We start from the raw sequence: 21171 nt of genomic DNA, 5'->3' as shown, positions 1-21171 counted from the left end.
ACTGCAAATGCTTGCTTACCAGCTTGATTTGCATAGCTCTGAGTTACATACGAATGGGACTCATGGCAAAGCTATCATTAAAGAGAAACAAAGCAGAAGACCGAACAAAGGATACATTCTATGCAAAGTTTGAAGTTGAGACTGTTTCAGTGATCCTTGTCATGGTAAGAAAGCTGTCCGCCCCTTCCCCCACCTAAAAAAGAATAGCAGACAAGTGACAAAAGAAGGCCCCCTGGAAGTAATATGGGAGCAAAGAGTAAGATAAACTAAAGGCTATACACATGAAGAGAGAGAAAGGAATTGTCGTGGACACAAGGAGATGCCGCCAAACACCCTCCGTTCATAGCACAGAGATATGTGATTAGGTTAGAATCACCTCTTCCCCAGTGCATTAAAGTAGAAATAGGTCAGGCCTGGAGAAAGGAATGACATCTTGATGAAACTCAGCTTTCTCAGAGGCCTAACAAGGATGGCAACACAGATAGAGCTAGAATCTTCTCACTGGCCCTTTTGTATCAGATTAATGAATTCCTACATTTCCAGACTGAAATGTTTTCCAGTAAGCAAGAGAGAAAAGGCTTCTGAAGACAGTAGAAATGACTTTCATTCTTTTGTGGTTAAGAGTATATGGGCTTTGGAATATGGGAAAACTAGTTTCAAATCTCTGCAGCTTACATATTTATGGTGTCAAGTACTTAAATCCCTACATTTTAGTTCCCACATCTGAAAAAATATTGAGCACGCATATGCCATAGAATTGTTGTAATGATTAAATTACACATGTAAATTGTATAATACACATAGTGTCTGGCACAGGATCATTCACAATGAAATTTTTATTCAGTGAGTACAATTATTGCTTTCTGTAACATTCTCTAGTAGCCCTTTCTAAGCTCTGCTTCACTTTACATCATTACTTTTGTCTATTCCTTGACATTCCACCTGTTCCGACTTTGACTTCTTTCCCCAGATAGTGTACATCTATGTGTGCTTCAAAGCCTCATTCTGTTATGTTCTTTAAGAGTTATACCTAGAGTTGAGCCAGGCACAGTGGCTCATGCCTGTAATCCCAGCACTTTGGGAGGCCGAGGTGGGCAGATCGCCTGTGGTCAGGAGTTCAAGACCAGCCTGGCCAACATGGTGAAACCCCATCTCTACTAAAAGTACAAAAATTAGCCAGGTGTGGTGGTGGGCACCTGTGGTCCCAGCTACTCAGGAGGCCGAGGCAGGAGAATCGCTTGAACCCAGGAGATGGAGGTTGCCGTGAGCCAAGATCACACCATTGCACTCCAGCCTGGGCGACAAGAGTGAGACTTTGTATCAAAAAAAAAAGGAGGGGGGGAGTTATACCTAGAGTTATGTATAAATTCAGTACCAACAATGGGCAAAAATGTAAAATTGTAGAAAGAATAAATGATGTTTAGAGAGTGTCATTCTTGTTCTTGAGTTCTGAAGGCACTCTTCATCTTTTGTAATATTGACCCTGAGACCATTTATGTCAGATGGAAAAGGAACATGTGCTGTGATTTTCTACCTTCCTCTCAGGAGGTTAAAATGACTTGAAGAAACTCAGCAACTTCAGGTGAAGAATCTAATGAGAGAATCTTGAATTCTTGATCTCAAATCTGCCAGGGTCTCCATTCACTATTAAAAAGTCAGTCTAGTGAGGATGGCCCTAGTTATTAATTTGATATTATATTACTTTATTTTACCACAGTTAAAATGTTCTCTGGATTAGTATTGACCCTATAGTTACCCACAAGGTATAGGGAGAAGTCAGTGTAAATTCTCTTCTCAACAGCTAAAGTGGTCCTTGTCACCAAAACAATCATATGCTAGATCACATGTCAGTGTGACATTGCCAGGCCTTAGCTTCTCAAGATATACTTATTACAAGTGAGTTTATGTCCCTTGAAGCATATGGCCTTGATATATGATCCCAGAGCAAAAGGGCAAGGTATTTCAAGCTGGCCATAATTTTATTGACTCTCAAAGGCTTGCTTTGTAGTCATTCCAATAAACTAGATGGGAAATTTTTGATGCTCCAAGCTATCCAGTCTTCAGGACTTAATTTCATGATTCAGAATCCAACTAAACAACTCAAGAGTGCTTTTGTATGACACTGACCACAGGAACAAATAATTGCTTAGTAATTCTCTTTGAGGTAGAAAATACTAAACATGGAGGAACCATTTCCCCTTAATGGGAGCCAGAAATCCTCTAAGTGCTTGAAATGGCATTCACAAGTCTGAATGGTAAACAGATAAAAACAGGAGCGCACCAGTTGCACAAATGACTTGCTTGTCACAAACTTGTCATTGCAGTAATCTAACATTTCTTTCACAGAGCCCGATGGAAAGTATGGAACAAACAGGCCCTGCTGACGTTTTGGCTCTGCTAAGCCTTCCTCCAAGCTAAAGCATCTGCAGCATCTTCCTGTTCTAGACCCTTTATCTGCTGAAGTTAGCTGATACTGTACATGTCAGAGAAATGTTTGACTATTGCATTAACAAGTTGATGACAAGCAAGTTATTCCTGCAACTGAAATACTGCTGCTTTTAGCAGACTGCCATTTTGACCTTCATTTTATTATGCAGAAGAACCCTAACAGAGCAGAGCACTGGGGAGAAACCAGCGTGGTTGCCCCAGGCCTATACAAAGACCACCTGCCTAGGGCTTAGGTAGTGGTACAGGGGTCATACCAGGCAGGTCCATCAGAAGTATGGATGGGATTCCTTGTAAAATATAAATGTCATGAATACATTAGACTGTTTCAAAGATTGTTCTTGCAGGGGTAAAATGAACTGCACAGAAATAGATTTCTCCTGCATCCTCTGAACCCCACACACATGTGCACATACGGCTGTGTATGCTTTATAGAACGATACGAGATGGGAAACTTAAATGAAAATTGTATATACCAGCTCTACACATAGTTTTTGTCAGTTGTTGGAGTTCCTGTCATCAGTAGCTTCTCTTAACCTCCTCCTCACTCAGCATAATATCTGGAGTTATCTAAACCTAATCAGACCCATGCTCTTGTCCCCTCAAAAGCACTGTATCTCCATTAGCCTCCTCCCAGAAACTTTAGGCAGCCCCCTCTAGGACATCACCAGTTTATTTCCAACCTCAGCTGCCAGCAGGGAGTACTCCTACACTGTGTAACTTTAGCCTCTCGCCATTCTGTGTGAGGAAACTTCCTCCCCTCAGGGACCCACCCTTGGGGTTCCTCAAGTGTGTAGTCCAGAGGGTCCCAGCCTTTAATAGGAGGCTTACCTGTAACAGAAGCCTTGCCTATTGCCCCCTACAGTGTTTTGCCTTTGTTGATGCCATAGGTATATCAGCACTTGGAACAACAGAGAGTTTGCCCTAAGACTTTGGCCTTTTCATAAAACTGAGCTGCTCTTATTCACCGAGGTGTCAGCTGCCTTGTATTCTTTCTAGATGCTTCAGGTCTGTTAGGGGTACACTGATAGTGTTTTGTCTGATTTAAATATTGACATGAAAAACTTGCATTCTCGTGCTTATTTTGTGGCTGGTGCCCCAGGTACTTTCATTTTCAAAAGTTTTGTGTAATAATGATAATCATTGTCCATCCACGAGAACCAGATTTCTTGCCAAAGTGGTGATGAGGCTTAACTTTCTTTTAGACTTGGCAAATTGAACACATTACTGTCTCCAGGGTGAAATGTTTTAGTCCCATCTCAAATATCTCTTGCTGTAATCTATACCTTAGCTTTGTGGAACAATTACCTCAGAGGGCAGGTGGGAAGGGTGTGAGAAGAGAGCCTTGTTTTTTTTTACAGAGTTAGGGATATTGTCCCTGGAAAAAGAGGTGAAGATAGTTTGAGGCAGCATTTAAAGTTTCTGCAAAAGGAAATACGTGAATGAACAATTTGAATTGTAAATAGAATTTCATCAGCTTTTTCTTTCTAAAGTTCCTAATAGGATTTCCATAATGATTTTGTGTTTTCCTTCTTAATAGAACTTAAATGGCAAATAAATGATACGCTATTTTTGATTTAGAAAAAAATAAAAATCTTTTTTGTGGGAGCTCTCTTTTTAAATACACATTAGGGGATAGATAATGGCAGACAAAAAAAAGTCTTTCTTCCTATTCAGAGGGATAGCTATCAGTGTGTGTATGTGTTTTTAATATTTATTTATTTGCTTATTTGGTCATTTATTTGTCTATTTATTGTAAGGAAATTAACAAAGGAAAGAAGAAAAACACCTCATGATAAATTAATCTCATTAGATTTGTAGAATTTTAGGACTAGAAAGGAGTTTGATGATCAAGCTATGACTTCATATCACACTTACTTTAGAATGTGAATGTATGTGAATGTTGAGACCCAAAGATGTTTAATCAGATGAACCAAGAAGCGCAATAGGATTGTGGCAGAGCTAGGCCTAAAACTTTCATTTCAGGCAATACTCCCTCAGAGATTACATTACAGTTTTTAAAGCTTTCTTTTAAACAAAGACAGTCTCATTTTAATAATTTGCACTGATGTGCTTAAATCTAATAGGACATTTGCTATTGTAGTAACTGAGACCCCACATTGGTTACACCAACTAAGGAATATACATTCCAACAGTTTGAAGACATTTCTTTCTAAGCCGTCTCTTATCTGCATAGGGTAAGGAACCTTAGTTAGTTCAATTAATTTTTATCTTTTGTAAGATTTCAAAGAAACACTTGCACCATTCCTATTCAACTAAAAGCATGTTTTTTAAATGAATCTGTTTCTTTAATAAGCATTCACTTAAGTAGGTCATACTGTAACGTTCTTGGCGATAAAAAATCTTTTATCAGATTAAAAGAAATCTTATTTTTATTCCCACTTTTAGCCATGTTTGAGTTGGTCCTTGTAATTGTTGGTTTCAACAAAACACTTAAGTCAAAAATTAGTGTTTGTGTTTATTTTTGTTTAACACAAGAGAAAAAAGTCCATTGATCTTTTTGCAGTTATGATACATAAATACTGTATTTTTCACTTATGCAAAACTTAATTTTTGAGGGTTTCCTTTTTGTTTCATTTCTCTGTTTCGCATTTTTCAAACATCTGTACCATGGTTAGTGGCTAGAGTAGCAGTGGCTGGCACTTTTCTTCCACATTGTGAGAGAAAGAAAAGTGACTGGAATAAAACCTTACTTTTCATATGGTTGACTTGAAATGCAGCATTGAAAAGGTATCATCTCTTTCTTTTCTGAAACCAGAGGTGAAACCCACCAGCCAATAGCAGTACTGATACCAAATCACCTGTTGATTCTGTTAATTCATGTAAGTAAAAGTCTTTGACAATGCATGCCTCACTTCATCAAATGAAAAACTAAATAGATGATCTTTGTGCATTGTCTATATCAACAATATATCCCTCTGGTCACTTAAGGAAGCCTGAGATTCTATAGTTAGTCAAGAAATGAATGTTTCCTTTTGATTCAACAAAATAATCACTTTGTAGGCATGTTTGGCTGTAAAGTGCTTATTAATATTGGGCTCCATTATCAGAGATAGTGAAGAGAAGATGACACTAGTGCTTTCCTTTATCTCGATTAATTCTAGTTAGGAAAATCTATGGTGTTTGCCTTATATATTTTCTAATGTAAAATATTTAAAACACAGGCTGGGCATGGTGGCTCACGCCTATAATCCCGGCACTTTAGGAGGCCAAGGTGGGCGGATCACTTGAGGTTAGAAGTTCGAGACCAGCCTAGCCAACATGGAGAAACCCTGTCTCTACTAAAAATACAAAAATTAGCGAGGCGTGGTGGCACATGCCTATAAGCTACTCGGGAGGCTGAGGCAGGAGAATCGCTTGTACCCAGGAGGCGGAGGTTGTAGTGGGCCGAGATGGTAGCACTGCACTCCAGCCTGGTGGACAGAGTGAGACTCTGTCTTAAAAAAAAAAAAAAAAAGTTAAACACATGAAAGTATAAAGGATAATATGAAATACAAGAATCCAGAACCCAGGTTAAACGAAGTTTAATAATTTGGAACATTCGTTTCTGAACCTATTTTTTATTATTTTATTATACGTTACATACAGTGAACTAGACAAATTAAATGTACACCTTGATGAGTATATGTGTGACAACACCCAACCCAAGGTATAGAATATTTATAATACCTAAGTAGAGTCCTTTGTATGTGCCCCTTGAAGGTGAAATTTTCCAAAGTTTTAACAAAAGGTAAAAAACAAGCAAGACCACTGTAACCTCTATCATCATGAATTAGTTTTACATAAGCCATATATTTTGGTTTATATGAAATGTATTCTTCTGTATGTATTACTAAAATTTATTTATCAATTCTCTCATTGTTGGACATTATTTTCAGTGTTTCCAAATCACGAACAAGACCACAGTTAACATTTTTATAGACGTATATACATAGAAGTAGAATTGCTAAACTTTAAGAAATATGCATTTTGAACTTTACTAGGTATTGTAAAATCTCTATCCAATGTATTTGTACCAATTTATATTCTCAGTAACATCTATGAAAGCTTCTCCACATGCTTCACAACATTTGTGATGGTCAGACTTTTTAAAATTTTTGTCAGTCTGATCAGAATTAAATAATATCTCATTAACTTTTTTTTTTTAGTTGTAAGCCGTTGAGATTTTCTCTTCTGTGTTGCCTAATTTGTATCTTTTGTCCATCTTTCTGTTGGGTTATTTGTTGTGCTGTTGTTATTTTGGAAGAGTTTTGTTTTGTTTGGCTTGATTTGGTTTTTGGTATTAGTTGTTGCTGTTGTTGTAATATTCTGGATTTTCATATTTTGGGCCATAGAGATTACAAAGATTTTTTTCCCAATTTGTAGGTGCCCTTTTAACTGTGGCTTTAGTAGTATTTGTTTTTATAAAGCTTTTAATATTAACTCAGTTAGGCTTATTGATATTTTCCTTTATAATTTGTGCTTTTATGTCATTTAAGAAATCCTTTCACATGCCAAGGTCATTTACATTTCTGTATTTTCTTCTAACAGTTTTAAAGGTTTCCCATTTACATTTAGATCTCTAATCCTTCTGGAATTATTTTTGGTTATGGTACCTTACATGCACCCTATTTTATTCTTTTTCCATATGGATAACCCAATTATCCCAGTATTATTTAAACAATTAGTCATTCTTTATTAACTAATTTGTAATGCCATCTTTTGCCTGTATCAAATCTGTGTATATGATCTTTATTTGATCCGATGGACTGTTTTTCTGTCCTTGTACTAACACCATAACCCTTAATTACCATAGCTTTATAATATTCTTTTTACTTGGTAAGATAAGCCTCTCTACCTTGTTCCTTTTTAAGATTCTTTTAGCTCCCTTGGTCTTTTGCTATTCAATATGAGTTTTAGGGCTAGTTGGTAAAGTTTGGCAAAAGTCTTGCTGAATTTTATTTGTAATTACATTAACATTAGGAAATAATCTGGGGAGAATTGACATTTTTATAATGTGTCTTGCTGTCCAGTGACATACTATATCCCTCTATTTGTGATCATCTTCATATCCTTTAATAATGTTTTAAAATTTCCATCATAAATTTCTTGAACCTAGTTTGTAAAATTTTTCCTCATATAACTTAGATTCTTACACTATTATATTCATATCTGTTTTCCATTTCATTGTTTATTGGTTATTATTGGTATATATTCAGCAACTTTGCTGAGCTCTCTTACTACTTTGAGTAACTAAACTGGTAAATTCTCTTAAGTTTTCTACAGCAGCATGTATGTCAGCAGTAAATAATGACAGTCATTCTCTTAAATTCTAATTCTTAAATGTTCAATTTTTTCCTGTCATATTGCATTACTAAACCTCTGTATAGTGTGAATAGGATAGTCATATTAAGAATATCTATTCTGTTTCTTATTTTAATAGAAATGTTTTAGAAACATAACATTTGCTTGGGATTTTGAGAAATCGAAATTATTGTATTAAGGAAGTTCTTAATATATTCCTAAACTATTTATAGTTTGCTAAGTGTTTTTAACAGAAATACTAGTTAAATTTTATCCAATGCATTTTCTGCATCAATAATATGATAAAATTTTCCACTACCATGTTAATATTTCGTATGATATTAATACATTTCCTGATATTTAACAGTTCTTATATTCTTGGAAAAAATATTCTCGCTCTTGGTGTATTTTTTAATCTACTATTGAGTTTAATTTACTGACATGTAGTATGTTTACATGGGGAGATCAATCTTTAAATTTTATTTTTTAACTGTTACTGTAGAGTTTTGCTGTGACAATGATACTAGCCTCACCAAATAAGTTGAGTAGCATGTCATTTTTTCTATATCTTAAACAGTTAACATATTATTGGGATTATTCATTCTAAGTGTTTGTCATCTGAACTTGGTACTTTTCATCAGTAGGTTGTAGGTAGGCAGACTTGAATATCAGAATATCTGAATAAACCAATAACCATAGAGGAAATTTCTGATTCTTCTCTAGTCAATTTTGGGAAGTTTTTTTTTTTAAATACAGTTCACAGTTTGTACTTCAATTTATTTGTATAAAGTTATTTATATATTCTTACGATTTTTAATTTTTTGTCCTTAATTATGTTCCCCTCTTATTCCTAATATCATTTATTTGACCCTTCTGCCTTTTCTTTTATTAGACACTAGACATTTTTCTGTTTCATTTACTTTTTTACAAAAACTGGCTTTTGATTCTGCTTATCTACTTTATTATTTATTTGTAGTCTAAGTCATTAGTTTCTGCTTTTATCAGCATTAGCGTTATTTCCTTCCTTCTATTTTTTTATATTTTAGGCCATTTTTCTTTTTCTAGATTCTTGAATTGAATTATTACCCTTTTACTTTCAATAATTTTTATTATCTTTAAAAACGAATTTCAGACTCTAAATTTTTCTCCTGGTTTCTCATTAGCTGCATACCATGTTTTGATATGTAGTTTTGTTCAATTTTAAATATTTCATAATATCTGTTCTATTTTTAACCCTTGAGGTATTTAAAAGGGTATGCTTTTACTTTGTAAACATATTTGCTCTATTTTTATTATTTATTTCTGAATTTAAATGCATTAAAATAAAATGATGTGTTTTATATGGTTTTAATTGAAAAACTTTTTTTAGCTTATTTTTTGATTTTATCTGGTAAATGGATTTTACTTCTGGCTTGAAATCTGTAGGTGGTTTATCTATTTCTTTAGCACTAGTTCTAAAATTCTTTTGTGTATACTGAACTATATATTTTTCTAAGAAAATATAAAATCGACCTTTTAGTATTTCTGACCTTCTTCTTGTATAAAAAAGGTGGTTAGCATAGCATCTTTTAATTACCTATTAAGTATCAATCTTGTTACTATAATTGTGTAATGAAGTTTTAGTTTTACCTATTTGTTTTTAACCATATTCAAAAGTGGTGATCACTGTTTTCTATAATCAATGCTTAATTATATTTACTAATATTTTTAGATATTATTATGCCTAGCGTTATTCTTAGATCCTGTGGCTTCCTTTCTGGGTTCACTTTTCTTATTACATTTTTTTAGTAATTATTTAGTGAGGACTTTGGGTAATATATATATTTTATATAACTAAAAATGTACTTATTTTGTTTTTTATCTTAAATAGCAATTTATATGGGTATTTTTTGTTGAGTATTTTAAAGGCATTACTCAATTATATCTTAGACTATTGTTCTGTCAACTATTCTTAATTAAGAGAACTCTATCAATCTGTTTTTATCTCTTTATAAGTAATCTGCTTTTTCTCCTGGTAGCTTTTAAAAGTTATTCTATATCCTTAATGTCTTGTAGTTTCTTTGAAATGTGTCTGGACATGGATTTATTTTGAATTATTAGTCATGAACTCAGGATATACTTATTAATCTCAGGACTCCAATTTTGGAAAATTCTCAGCTATTATCCTTTTCTTTATTGTTCCTTTGTCATTACCTCCATTTTCTTTTTCTGGAATTCTTAGAAGATAAACATTGGTATTTTCTAATCAGCTTACTGATTAGTATCTCAATTGCTATTTCATTTTCAAAAAATTAATTCTTCTTGCTACAATTTTTTTCTGAGTGAATTCCTTAACATTACCTTCCAATTCACTCAATTATTTCCTTGAAATTCCCTTATTTCATTTATTGTACTTTTATATTAATGAACATTTTTAATTTTTTAAGATTTCTGATTAATTTTTACTCTTATTCACCTATTCTTATTTTATTTCTATCTGTCTTTAATCATTTCTTGTTCTTTTTTAGGTATGAGTACTTTATCACTAAGCATCTCAAGCATATTCATGCAGAGGTCATTGTCAGATAATTTCATAAAATCAAATTTATCTGGAGTGAATGTTACAATTATTGATTGATTTTCTTACCATTACTTGCTTATGCTCTAGAATTTTGTTTTACAGGTTTTGTTTTGTTCACATATCCTTAACTAGTGGTTTTACAGTTGCCTTTATCTGGATCTTTTCAGTCCCAATCCAGATCTTACAATGGTAGCTTTCAGCGTCATTCTTCCATGAATATTTTATCATAATGCTGTATCTTTATTCTTCCACCTCCCAGGTCCTGCAGCCCTATATAAGCTGTTTCCCCAGGCAGCAGTTGGCCAAATTTTTGCAGCCTTGTGATAAAGTAGAAAGCCAAGTTCAGGTCCACCATTTCAAATGGGGCCTTTTTGACCTCATTACTCTAAAGAGCTAGAATTCTAGGTATCTCGATGTGATTCTAGATCCAGATTTCAGCAGGCCTATGGCTTCAGCACCATGGGCTGCTTTTAGTAGCTTTCTGTAAATAATCATCTTCTTTTTAAGTCTGACTGTGTTTCTATGATTTTCACATTTTATATTTCATGGAATTTTTAAGGTAACAGTATATCTTGGACAATACTCCTTTGATTCTTATCTCTCTTTATTAGGTTTTTTATATTATTTTTATTGTGCTTTGCTGTATTGCACTTCACAGCTATTGAGTTTTTCACAAATTGAAGGCTTGTGGCAACTCCACATTGAGAAAATCTATCAGCACCATTTTTCTATTTTTTTCTTTTTTTAATTTGTATGGGTACATAGTTAGATACATCATTTAAAACACATAATATTATAAATTACAGTTATTGAATGTTTAGTTGTGCTGGTCACATTACCTGGTTTCTCATTTATGTAATAATAAGCTTCTCATTTATGTAAAATAAATAATAATAATAAAATAATAATGTTTTATTAATAATAAAATAAATAATAAGTTTCTCATTTATGTAAAAATAACAATATTTATGTAATAATAATGTAATAATAAGCATTACATATTATTTTTTCCCAATCCTTTCTACGTTTAGTTATTCTTATTTCCATTTTTTAGAGCACAAAATTGAGGTAAATAGACTAAATACACCAGTAGGAATGAGATTATAACAAGTAAATGGCAGAAATAATATTTGAATCCTGTTTTTGCTACCAAAACTAGTGTCCTTAAACTGCTATCCTATGGTTAAATTGTGTTTTGTTATCTTTTAAAATTATTATGATTATTTTTAATGTTAATTAAATTAACTAATATTCCTTTTGTAAAAAATATATCTAGTCCTATCTCAGAAATCTTTTTTATATTTTCTATGTTTTTATGCTTGCTTGGTCTATTCTCACTCACTTTCTCACTCTCTCTCTCTGTCTCTTTTGATATATGATTACCTTTTTAGCTTTTATCAATCTAGCAATTTGAAGCTTTAAAGTATAGTTTATTATTTTAGTAATGATCACTGTTATTTTTCTGAAAAACATTCAACTGTTTAATTATTGTCATTAATGAAGTAGTATACTACATGAAATGAGAAATTTAGGATGCTGTTCATCTGTCTCCTCTTATCACTCAATTTATTATTTTTGTTATAACACCTTATATCAGGTATAATTTTTTTTTTTTTTTGAGACGGAGTCCCGCTCTGTCACCCAGGCTGGGGTGCAGTGGCGCGATCTCGACTCACTGCGAGCTCCACCTCCCGGGTTCACGCCATTCTCCTGCCTCAGCCTCCCGAGTAGCTGGGACTACAGGCGTCCGCCACCACGCCTGGCTAATTTCTTTTTGTATTTTTAGTAGAGACGGGGTTTCACCATGTTAGCCAGGATGGTCTCGATTTCCTGACCTCATGATCCGCCTGCCTCGGCCTCCCAAAGTGCTGGGATTACAGGCGTGGGCCATGGCACCGGCTAAATTATTATTATTAATTTTTATTTTACAGTAGTCTAGAGTAGTCGAGTATTCTGTAACAGAATAACAGGGTTACTTATTTTGGATAGTAGAGGGCTTCTAGCACAAAGTAGTTGCTTAATAAATATCGGTTGAATGTTAAGTGAATGGTGGACCTGTTTGGTTACACATGTGCACACACGGAGAAAGAAAACATAGCTGAGCTCTCATTGCTGCTGATGAACTACCATTGTGTTTAAACCTTGTATTTTATAAACAGTTGAATCACCTTATGATTTAATAAATACCTTTTCTGTCAATTATTTTGTTAGGCAAACACATGCTTTGTTAATTAGCCCTTTGAAATCAGTGAGCTTCTATCAAAGTTAGGTCCATTCATGGCTATTTCCACGTTTACCTCTTATGCCCTACCCCTCTTCCACAAATAATAAATATATTTGGTAACTCTCTTTTCTAAACCAGTGGCTACTGTTAAGTTTTCATTTGGCAAATACAGTGGGATTCTTGAATATATATAGCAATCATCATATCATATTAAATGGATGACAGCCCACATTCTTCCACAGTAGTTCGTGTTGTTTACTATTTAAATAGAGGCATTTTGAAGTAGTTCCTATTTTTTTTTAAGGGTAGTTCTTCAAATCCCTAACTATAGTCAAAAGAAATCTTTTATATGAATTTGCTGGGAAAATTGGATTTTTTATTGATATTATTAAGAAACTTAGTGAAAGTCTGCAATACGCTGGGATAAAAAAATACTGTGCTTTTATTGTGGCAAAGCAGATTAAATAAAACAATATAGATTAGCAAGGGACAAAGCAAAGTATAAATAAACTAGGTCATTTGCAGATGTGCAAATTTTATGGAAATTCTAATGACACATTTGATCGATTTATAAGAAGTACATATTATTCGTGTTAAAAGAACACTCAAGCCTTCTATGTGGCATGATTTTAACAATCTTTTATACATAACAACAGATTGAAATTAAACTGCCTTCCTAGCTGTTTCTATTTTTTAAATTGTAAAAATGACTTTTATTATTCTCTATCTAAAAGTCACTAAACGAGAATAATGCAACTTAGTTTCTAGTCCTAGTTCTGTCATTTAATTGGCTCCATGACCATGGGTAGTTCATTAAACTCTGTAGGCCACTTTTTTTTGTTTATAAATGTAGACAGTGGTTTTGATGTATTTTAAAGCCCCTTCCAGTTCTTGTGTTCTACTACTCCGTATTGTGTCTCTCTGTCTTTATATAGAAATACCCACTTATAAAAACATAACTGCATATAGGGTCCATATAGCAATAACCTAAATTATTCAACAGAACTCATAAGGGAATATCCAAGAATAGGATGAATTTTCCCCTGAATGAGGCAGTTGAATGCAGCTGATAGATAAATAACCAGGAGCTATCATAGGTTCTTGATCAGGACTGACATGATGAAAGCATATTTTCAAAATAACTGTTGGGCATCAGTGTGCTGAATAAATCAGAATGGAAGAAACCTGGAATACAGAACAGGCAGACATGATGCCATCATTCAGAGCAAGGTAAGGAGAGCTCAGACTATGGTGTTACAATCAGAAATGAAGTTGAAGCAGCAGATATGAAGATATTGAGATATACATTCAGTCAAATAGAATGGCTAAAAAGAATATAAAGAGAAAAATTATGAAAGGAAATACAAATATCTAATAAACATGAAAAAAGTATAATTCACTAGGATTCAAAGTCATGATTTATGAAAAATAGTAATTCTCAGTGCTGGTAATGGTACGGTAAAATAGACACTCATAGTGATAGTGGAGATCTATATATTGACACAAAATTCTGCAAAGTAATATAGCATTATATTATCAAGAACCTTGCTTTAAAAATATGTCCTCTGACCCATTAATTTTACTTCTAGGCATCTGTCTAGAGGAAATAGAATCTCAGACAAAGATTTGGGTACAGAGATGTTTATCACAATGTCATTTATAAAAGAGAAAAAAAGATTTTAAAATCTTAAATTACAAAATTCGAGAATTAAATTATTGAATATCCATATGTATCACCGCATATCATATATGTAAATTAGATAGTTCTTAAAGTTATTTTAAAAAATATTTTATTAGGAAAAGTTTATAAAATAACATAACTAAAAATTCCTGGTCCAAAAGATACAAATAAATTTATATACCTAAAACAATCCCAAATATAAAAATGAAAGTATTTGATAATGGTGTAAGAGAATACATTCAAATGTAAAGAGCAGTTTCTCTGTATGGTGGAATTACTTGATATTTCTATTGCCTTTTTCTTGAACTTTCTTAATGCTTGAAAAATGCTCTAATAATTTGAAAAATAAAAGTTTTAAGAAAGCAGTAAATAATCTAAACACAATCTCAAATTTGGTAATAATTCAACTTAGAAAAGAATACATGTCTGATTCCAATTTATTCAGTTACTAAAATATGGGATACATAGATTTTCAGTTTCCCCAAACTGAATCATATCATATTTCATAATTTCTTTTTCTTTTTTGGATCCTCATACCGTTGCCTTAAGTGATTAGCCTGAACTTTGACATTCCAGAGCCTCATTTTTTCTTTTGCTTTCTTTTCTTTTGTTTTCTTTTGTTTTGTTTTGTTTTGTTTTGTCTTTTTTATTTTCTTTTTTTCTCTTTCTTTTCCCTTTCTCTCTCTCTCTGTTTCTTTCTTTTCTTTCTTTCGTCTTTCATTCTCTCTTTTTTTTTTTCTTTTTTTGACTGAGTCTCACTCACTCTGTAGCCTAAGATGGAATGCAGTGTCACGATCTTGGCTCACTGCAACCTACACCTCCCAGGCTCAAGCAATTCTTGTGCCGCAGCCTCCTGAGTAGCTGGGACTACAGGGGCGTGCCACCAAGCCCAGCTACTTTTTTGTATTTTAGTAGAGATGGGGTTTCACCATGTTGCCCAGGGTGGTCTCGAACTCCTGAGCTCAGGGGATCCACCCGCCTCGACCTCCCAAAGTGCTGGAATTACAGGCATGGGCCACTATGCCTGGCCCTCATTTTCTTTAGAATCTCATTTTCTTCAGTCATGTCTAAGATTAACATACTCAAACCACATTTACATGTATATGGGATCATCCTCTCTTGTCACAAAGGAAAGAATCTAGATTGTTCTTTGTTTTCAATCGTTTTTAATTTCTAAATTTCTCTTATAAAAATATGCCAATCTAATAATAGCATTCTGAATAATTGAAACAAATGAAAATAAAGGACACAGTCAGTATGTCACAGAAGAACCACTTTTATTGGATGGAATAAAGTACTACTGATAAAATTTATTAGGCACTCATTTCAAGAATAGAATCTCGGTTGCTCTGTGTAAGAATGAATAAACATAAAAACTTACTTGGCTCTGTACCCAGAAATTTATCCAAAAAAGAAAACCAGTTTGATGCCAGAGAGAATGAACCAGATAAAGTTTTATTGGCTCAAAAATACAAGTAACTTAGTCTGCCCCTTTAGTAACAAAACTGTAGAAGTAAAAATGTAATCTTTAAAATCTAAGTTCCTTACATTAGCCAATGGCGTAGTGCTGAAGTAACTAAAACTTCACAGACCTCACCCTCTTTTCCTTCTGCCAGGAGAATGAACTACTCCCTCTCCCTCAGGCCTCCACTGACTGTATAAGTTAACCCAGAACCATTTGTACACAAGCTTGTCTCTTTTTCAGAACTGTAAGTCTAGTGAAGGCAGAGACTGTGTCCTGTTTATCTTTGTTTACCTCAGGTTCTGGCAAAGTGCATAATTGTTGAACGAACTAATGAAGGATTCTTAGCCAGTTTTTGAGACTTTAAGTTCTATGAAATAATCTAAGGAAAAGTTCCTTGGATAGAAATGCTTACACTTTGTGTGTTATTCCATAATCTATCTTACTAGCATCTAGGCAAGTTTCTTTGGAATGATGATATCACCAAGTTATGAACACCTTTAGAAGTAAACATTTTTCAAGATATTTTTCTGCAGGGCTGAGTTAAAGTGCAGTAGTATAGTTCTTAAGAGCTCTTTCAGTTATTATTGTGGCACCCAGAACAAGTTACTAAGTCTCTCTGAATTTCAGTTTTCTCATCTGAAAGATGAGAATAGTAATCATCTTTGTCTCGTAGTTTGCTGTAGGGATTGGATGAGATACTGCATGTCAAATAGCATCATGCCTAGCTAAGCCCTTGGGCCATTATTATTAGCATTAATGCCTCCCAGGACAAATAGTTGGACTTGCACATACATCTTGATGACTGGGACAGAGTGTACAGATATAGCAGCAAGGCTCTCGCTGGATATAGAATTAGAGAGCTTAAGTGCATATGCCAGTGCTTTCAGGCTTAAGTAGCGTAAGAATTACTTGGGGAGCCTGTTTAAAATGGAGATCTGAGTTCCACCTTAAAAGATACTAATTCAGTTGGTTTTCTCTGGAGTGAGACCCTGAAATGTGTCTTTTTAACATGCTTATCAGGTGGTTCTGATGCAGCTGGTCCTAGACCAAGTACTAAGTAACCCTGGCATCATGACTCCGTCTTAGCCTTGATCACAAACCACTCTAACCCCATGGCATCATTCCTCAAGATTGGCCCTGCTTAATGCTGTGTGGCTTGACTGCCGAAAGCCTTGCTTCTTCCACTCTGTGGCTTTGCCAACAGAAACTTTCCTTCCTCCACGTCCTCACCCCACCCCACTGAAGGCAGAAAAAAAGAATAGGGAAGGCAGAGTCAATTGGGAAAACCTGAGTAGTTACAGTAAATTATGTTATTTTGAATTATTTGACATAATGATCTGCGTTAGTCCAAAAGTGGGCTGACTTGAGAGGAAAGCTTGAATTTTAGAACAATAGTTTTCCCCCAATAACTATGGAATGGCTGGCTATATCTCTTGTTTTTTATAGAAATGCTATCTATAAAACTTAGGTGAATAAGCACAATTGAAGTGCAAAGTGTTAAACTCATGCCTCGATTTAGTCAATGCATTTGCACATTGAAGTAATTAGGATTATTTAAAAGCATTCTGCTTCTGATACTTTGTTCTCCATTTCCTACAAATCAAATTAGTGAGGGGTAGATTTGATTTTGACATCATTTTGAAAATATTTTCTTTCTTTTTTTAATTTCCTTAGTATTACATTTTTACAAAGTTCAAAACATAACCAACTGTGACTAAATTCATAAAAACAAAACAAAAAGTCCAAAGTGCAAGAAAATGAAAAACAGCACAGAGTAATATGCAGTAGAACAACATAAATCATACCTTACAAATATAGTTGTAATAACACACCTTACCATGTCTGATCAATTAATAACAAATACTTATTCAGATAGCAAATAGCTTATTCTTTCACTTTGATTGAGAGCCCAAATTTAATTATCTCAGTCCAAATCAATATGAAAAGGCAACCAGATCTACACTGAAAAAATCGTAACCATCTCCTATGTTCATTGTACTATATGTAATGCAATTAATGAATGTGAAGAAAGAGTATAAAGGGTGCTTTCCTTATTTGCTAACAAAGCATTCAAGCAAGATTATTCATTTTTAAAATAAAGTTAGATTCAGCAGAACCAAGAAATGGTTATGGAGCCATGTTGCATAGACAAATACAGACCTGAGTTTAAATTCTAACTCTGCACACTATCTGAATTATCTTTGACAAGTTACTTCAACTTTCTGACCCACAGTTTTCATGTCTGTTAGAGTAATAATATCTATATAGGAGAGTTGCTTTAATAATATATTGAATTTAATATTTACAATGTATTATATCATATTGTATTATACAATATATTAATATATTGTATTTCATACTGTATTTATAAAAATAATGTATTTGAAGTGCATGGAATTTAATATTTACTCTATAAGTGGCAGTTATTATTTTTAAGTCAGGAAATAAAATTTGGAGGGATGTGAACCCAAAATCCTTAGAGGAAAAACAAAAACTAAAAAAAAATTCTATGATCTCATTTTCCCAGAGGTTATTTACACAAGTCACAGATTTTATCCTAGGACTTTATCAGGATTCTACAGAAGGGAATGTTTTACCTTTATAATCTTCTTTCCCCCAAATTGTTACCCTTATTGCAAATTACTGACCTCAAAATACATGTTGAGAAATACCCTTTATACTATTGAAGTGCATAATTGAATGCATATATTTTGCCAACACAAATTATTATCATATTCTTTTGTTTAAAATAAACAGTATTTCAGACTGGCTCAGATAAGTCTAATTCCTCTTATTTTTTCTATACTACTTTTATAGTTCTAGAAGTATGTGTTTATGCATAAAAGTGAAGGTGGGGAGAGAGAGAGAGAGAGAATGGACAAGAATAACAAAATCATCTGTGCAACAGAGATGGTGCCCTGTTCAATCCTGTCCTTAGTGATTGATTCTATGTTTCATGTATAGAAAGTGCTCATTAAATGTTTGCTGAATTAAGTAAATGAGGGAAAACAAAATGCTAAGAAATATCTGTATAGCATAAAGGAGCCAACTCAAAAGTAGTGTATGCAGGTTGTAGGCGGACAGGTAAAACTCAACTATGGAAATCAACACCTCTTTAGTTAGGCTGGCTCAGTGTGGAATGACCGCCATCTTTATTCAGAACCATTAGTTCTTAACTGGAGGTGGTAGCTAATCCAGGAGAGCTGACTGACCTGCGGTCAGAGAGTCATAGAATGTAAGAGCCAGAAAGGATCATGGAGAGTTTCTGATCCCAGGGCCTGCCTCATTTCTCAGGTTAAGAAACTGAATGTCTGCCAAACACTTCGTGGCAAAGTTTGTTGGTCCTAAAACTTGAGTTTCCTGATTCTGTTCAAATTCATTTTGTATTGTGTCATGCTGCCTTTGTGTCCCCAAACTTCCTATCCACCTGGGAATTCCCGTATATCCACTGGCTCCTATGCCCAAAAAATGTGCAATGGAGCATCCATCAATGCTTCTGATTAGAATCATCTCACCTATGATGGCATTTTCCATAGAGCCTAAAAGACCACAATAAAGAGGTTCGTCATTTGACTCTTAAAATCAATGTTTTCATCAAGAAATAAACTTTTTACTGCACTCCAGCCTGGGCGACAGAGCAAGACTCCGTCTCACAGAAAAAAAAAAAAAAGAAAGAAACTTTTTAAAATTATTATTAACCATTAACAACTCATCCAAATCAGCTTCTTTTCAAGTGATGTAGCTGGAACTAAAGGGAATGGAGAACAAACACCTGTTATAACTTGATTGGGGGAAAATGTAAAGGAAGAGCTCTGTCTTCAGGGTGTTACCCAGGGGAAGGCAAGGCCAGGTGGGCTAAGGCAGGGGAGTCCAGAGTACCCAGGAACTCACCCAAGGATTTGAATCTTAGAGAAATGAAGAGAGATAAGAATATGTGAAGATATAGCAAAAAGCAGAGGTTAAAAAGGGAAGATACAGGTAGATTTAATGATTTGGTCCTTTGGTTCAATACTTAGTACTATCATTGTAACTTCTTCACTCAGTGGAAAAGCCTTGCATTCAGGTCATTCCTGTCCTGTTAACAGCTTATATTTCTACTCTCTAAGTAATAACTCAAATTCCTTGAATCAAGTATTGATAACATCCATGAGAGAAGAAATAAAGCATTTGGTAGGTAAATATCTTCCCTATCCACTTAAAGAATGAAGTGTTGATAGGCTGTTGATGGTGAGTTAAACTGGCATACCAGGAATTTTTATAAATGGTTTTCCCATGCTCCATTGAATATGTGGCTGAGACTTTAGTTGTATACCAGCTGTGCATGCAAAATCTCATAATTACTCTTACTGTATTAAGCATTTTATAGCAATTTTAGCTCTAAAATGCTATGCGATAGTTTTTATGCAAGTGTACCAGACATGTAAGCTGTTCCAATGAAAACATTTTCTTTCTTTTAGACACATGGTTTTAGGTTTCCAAACTTAGCTCTTTGCATTGATGGAAGAATCTTTAGGACAAACATCAGGTTTTTCGTGGGGGGAGAGGGACAGTGGATTTTCTTGCACATACTTCAAGCAGCCTTATCAGTAGAAGGGAATTTTACTAATTAGTTGTATAATACTCATACTAGCAAGCACTGCTGCTGAGCACTAGTTCCTCCTCCGCCTGTTCTATTGAGAAAGGCAGCGAAGAGAAAGCCTGGGTTATCTCTCCGTCTCTCTGGGGTGTAATGACAAACAGGCAGAAGGACTTGGACTTAACCTCTCTGCAGAAGGCTGACACCTTTAACACTGCTGCACATGCTGCTGCACCCTGCAGTAGCAAGTCTTGGGCCTGAGCCCAAAGCTGGTGTGGAGTTTGAACCCTTGGCATTCTGGCCCAGAGCCAAGTGCTATCAATGGAACCCCACTGACACCTTTAGTTATTCTTCCTAGATTAGGATAGTAATTTACTTGTCTCTTTGATTTCAAGTGTCTGGTTTTGTTTCCAGATGCCTCCCAGCTCATCTGTATTCCAGGGGTTTCAAAAGATTTTAACCTCATTGGTTGTTTCCTTTGTCAGTTCCATTTGGTGAACACAGGAAGGATACAGAGAAACTAGAGAGAGGGAGGCAAGCGAGGGGGTTTTGTATGTGTGATGTAGGGGGTATATGGGGAGGGCTTGGTGAGACTGAAGGAATAAATGAAAGGCATATTCACTTTTAGAATATCAGCTATTATACCAGGGTAATTCAGAATGGAGTATAAGAGATGATGTGTAGGACAATGTAGCAAAAAGTATTATTTCATAGATTCATCTGTAAAAGCCCTCCAACCAGCAGTAATCGCAACTTCCCCCAAAAGATTGCAATATATGAAGGAGATGGAGAGACCATAGAAATTTTATCCCAATGCCAATAACGTAACAGAATTTGGATTTTAACATGCTATAGTAGGAAACGGCATTTGTGCATGGTGTCATTTCATATTTACAAGGGCCTGTCTAGCACTGTT

General features: G+C 34.5%; 1 protein-coding gene across 17 annotated transcripts in view; it reads left to right on the top strand.

Annotated features, from left to right (window-relative positions):
• ZBTB20 (zinc finger and BTB domain containing 20) overlaps window positions 1-21171 on the top strand; it is an 833136-nt gene that overhangs the window by 559578 nt on the left and 252387 nt on the right. Inside the window, exon 1 of one of the 17 annotated variants that reach the window (XM_063630096.1) lies at window positions 6044-6115. The exons of the other annotated variants lie outside the window; for them this stretch is intronic. The gene's annotated coding sequence lies outside the window, so the exon portion shown is untranslated. Of the gene's footprint in view, window positions 1-6043; window positions 6116-21171 lie in introns of those variants that run through there. 17 annotated transcript variants of the gene reach the window in all.

The sequence above is a fragment of the Symphalangus syndactylus genome, chromosome 21 (assembly GCF_028878055.3).
Source record: "Symphalangus syndactylus isolate Jambi chromosome 21, NHGRI_mSymSyn1-v2.1_pri, whole genome shotgun sequence".
NCBI classification, from domain to species: Eukaryota; Metazoa; Chordata; class Mammalia; order Primates; family Hylobatidae; genus Symphalangus; species Symphalangus syndactylus.
Note: the sequence above shows the minus strand (reverse complement) of the source record. Positions and strands in the feature narration are given on the sequence as shown.